We start from the raw sequence: 4083 nt of genomic DNA on the forward strand, positions 1-4083 counted from the left end.
TGCCTCATGTGATTGGTTCACCAATGTGCATTGCTATTTCTTTAACAAAGGATATCTAAAGATTACAGCAAATTATATAATAGAAGTAAATTGGAATGTTGTTTAAAATTGTATTCTCTATCTGAAACATTAAAGAGAAAATTTGAGTTTAATGGCCCTTTAACAAAGTGATCACAAGCTTCCCAAGTCAAATACAGCCAACATTCTTTTAAAAAGATTTGATATCCATGTTTCCACAACAGCACTTGGAACTATCAATATTGGATACCAATAACTTAAATACCAAATGGATTAACAGAGTCTGTGTGTATATTTTGTAATTGGATAGAGTGGTGTTTATGATAAGTGTTAAACAATCTAAATGCCATTTGTATATGGGCATGATCTGTATACTGGGCATGTTTGAGTTTTTCAAACTTTTTAAATTTTAAAAGTATTATTTTAAAATGCATTAAGAAAATCTTGTTTTTCATTTTGGTTACATGTTCATAAAAAAATCAAGAAAAATAATGAAGAATAATAATTTCCATAAGAAGAAAGTGGCCACAACTTGTCTTCTGAAATGGGATTGTACAAGTTCTCCAACTGTAAATCTTTAAACTGCTAAGTGATGATGTTTTAAGTATAGTCCAAAGTTGCAGAACTCACTATACGGACTGCAATTTTAAAAACCCACTGTACAGACCACAATTCCCAAATATCTTTCCTGCATTTCTATAACTGTAAGAAGATTGTAGTTTTAAACAAAATGGACTTAATAGTGATTTAATTTTTTTTTTTTTTGCATTTCCTACAGATCTTAGTTGTAAGCTGGAGAGTTATCACATATCTGTTTATTAAATACATATACCTATGTAAATATCCATCCTGTCTACTACTGAAGGACTTTGCAATAGTGCTGAATATATGTTTAATTAATCTAGACCATATATTGATAAATATACATCTAAAATTAAGTTTGTGGCCATTTTAAGAGTGTATTGCACACATCTGATCTGATCCAATATGAACTTTTCCCAGTACAGAAATTGTTGTTATGGCTTTGATTGTGATCACTCAGAATTTGAAAAACATGGATCAGAAGCCCAAAAAAATGTTGACAAATGGGATCAGAAAGATTGGAATCGACCCCTTACTTTGCTATGTTAAATGGACTTACTGATCATATGCTAAATCACTTTATATTTATGAAGCATAACTCTAAAAAGTAGACATCACCTGAACATCTCTATGTAAAAAGGGAATATAGTTTACCTCAAAATTTCTTCAGCTCACTAGAGTAAGTGTACTGGGAGCAGTTATACTTCAGCTGCTGTCCAGCTGCAAGTTTAATAAACTCTCCCCAAAAAAAAAAACAATAGCCAATCAGCAGTTCTGAGGTCATGCATTTTTTTTGCTGTGATCTCATGAGATTTCACTGAAATTGTGTGAGATTCCATAGTAAACATCCTTAAACTGAATAGGAAAATAACATGACTGTGTCTGCACATGCCAGATGCACACTCCCTTGAAAGTCCTGGCACTAGCATCCTGATTGGCTGCTTAAAGACTTTTAACAGTTTGAGGTAAAATATCTTCCTTTTTTTACATAGAGATGTTCAGGTGATATTTTCTAGTCAACTTTTTACAGCTATGTTACATCACTTTAAAATGCTTCAACATTTGAGTATCACATCCCTTTAAAAATACTTCAGTTATTTGTTTTACTGAAACATCTTATTTCCACTAATTGCTGTTTTACATTTTTCTTTTTCCTTTATTTTTAAGATATCCTTCAATTATGTCATGAGGAGCAAGGCAAGGCTGTCAATTACAGGAAGCACTGGAGAAATGGACATATTATGACTCCAGAATTTCCAAAAGCAGTGCATGCAGTGAGTCCTGGCATGAGAATGAATGTCAGTGTGACTGATCTCTCGTGATTGATAAGAACCTTTTGAGTGCCTTATACAATGGTCTTACTTGTGCGTTAATTGTCAAAGTGGTGAAAAAGAGGCATCCAATATCTTGAAAACATTTTTCAAACAAGAATTATTTTGTTCCAGTGGATTTCATCTTGAATTCTAAAAATGGATGCTTAGCTGAAACAAAGAGAATAGCAAATATTAAACAAAGCATAACTCAATTTTCTACTCTTACTCAAGATGAAGCTAACTGACATGCACAGCTAACAATTGGAAGGACTGTAAATCTGATTAAAGTCGTTGTACAGGCAACACACCAGTTTCTGAAGCCACCGTTGTTAGTCTCTTGATTCATATTGACTTAAGCACACTTGACATCAACTGCATCAAGATGTGACATTTTATAGAAAAAAAAACATTCAAAATATATAAAAAAAAATATTTTTTGGTATTTTCGAAAAAGGAATCAATGGCTTTTCAATAAATTGCTTCCACATTGGTTGTATATGATAAAAATATAAACTATAAGAAGAGGAACATAAGGGTTAACATTAATTCCATATTTTTCAAAGCCAAATATGTATTTGCTGAAGAAAAAAAATATATATTAAAGATTCAGATAGTGTCATTTGATATTATTATGATTATTATTATTAACATTTGACTGTACTTGTTTAAATTTTAAATTTTAATTTTAGTCAGAAGACTTAAAAATGCTTGATATTCAGAATGTTTTCTGATTTATTTGCAGTCCAGTTCATTTTTGAAAAATACAGTTTGATATTACCAGTTTATTTAAATATTGTTAACAGGGCATCTTAGATAAATATCTACATTTTTTTCAGGATTAAAAAAGTGACGTATATTACAATAAAGTATAAATGGTCCAAGTAAATATATTTTTTTTTATAATTTAAGGGCACATTTACTCTTGAGTTAAAGTATACAATGTGTATTCTAACACAGTCATGTACACCATCTTGCTTATTACTTTCAGCAGTAATGTTTCAGAAAATGAGAAAATGTATGTTATAAGAAATACAATTACTGGATTATGACATACTGTTGATTACTTAATAGAGTTTAAAAAATCATCTTATATTTCATGTTGCACATTAATTCACCTAGTTTTGCCATTTATCCAATAAAATTATGTTTTGAGGTTATGTGCAATATTATTATTAATTATATAGTTAGATAATTTAATTGTGCCAAGACAATGGTTGGACATTGTATAGAAATATTTTTTGAGTTCAAAAGATAGTAAACATTAACATGCTGTTATGGGTTGAATACAGTAATAAAATGTGTCTTAATATGACCCAAGAGTGAATGTATCTTTAAAATTGTGTGTTATACATTTGTGTTATCTAAGGCAGAAACATAATAGACTTTTCTGATCGTTTTCTATTTTCAACAGTTATTAACCAATAAAAAATGGGTGACTAGGGTTCAGAAATCAGTTATTGAAACACACAAAGCCCTATTTTCTGTAAAAGTACTTTTGCATTTGTGATTTGCATTGACATTGTTAAAATTAATATTCTAAAATATATATTACTTATCACTTGGATACAGTTCTTAAAAAAGTTAGCTGCCCTTATATTATTAAAATGTTTTTTTAGTTTCTGATGTGTGTTAGAGAGTGAAAAAAAATCACATTATTCATTTTCTTTAAAAGTCATACTAGTTTGTGAAAAAATGTGTTGTCAGATAATAAAAAAACCCAACAACAATTACATTATCCAGGATACCAACTAATTAAATTAAAGGAATATGAAACCCAAATTGGGTTTCATATCCCCTTAAATTTCCTTGACATAAGCTTACACTTAACTAGTGTGAGTATAAAAGTTATCTTAAAACTATATATAGGATAGTAATATAAATAGTTATAAAACCTTTTGTTTCAAAACATTGTTTTTCATAGATTTCATATCACTTTTATTAATGCTATGATACAAACATTTCTAACAAAAATAGTAACACAATGTATATCAATGTATATTTAGTATATATATATATATATATATATATATATATATATATATATATATATATATATATATATATATATATATATATACATATACAGGGAGTGCAGAATTATTAGGCAAGTTGTATTTTTGAGGATTAATTTTATTATTGAACAACAACCATGTTCTCAATGAACCCAAAA

At 28.9% G+C, this 4083-nt stretch overlaps 1 protein-coding gene across 1 annotated transcript in view; it reads left to right on the plus strand.

The window, feature by feature from the left end:
- GRIA2 (glutamate ionotropic receptor AMPA type subunit 2) overlaps positions 1–2232 on the plus strand; it is a 380491-nt gene extending 378259 nt beyond the window's left edge. Inside the window, exon 16 of the mRNA XM_053703773.1 lies at positions 1768–2232. The gene's annotated coding sequence lies outside the window, so the exon portion shown is untranslated. The remainder of the gene's footprint in view (positions 1–1767) is intronic.
- The last annotated feature ends 1851 nt before the right edge of the window (positions 2233–4083 follow it).

This window comes from Bombina bombina, chromosome 2 (assembly GCF_027579735.1).
Source record: "Bombina bombina isolate aBomBom1 chromosome 2, aBomBom1.pri, whole genome shotgun sequence".
Taxonomy (NCBI): Eukaryota; Metazoa; Chordata; class Amphibia; order Anura; family Bombinatoridae; genus Bombina; species Bombina bombina.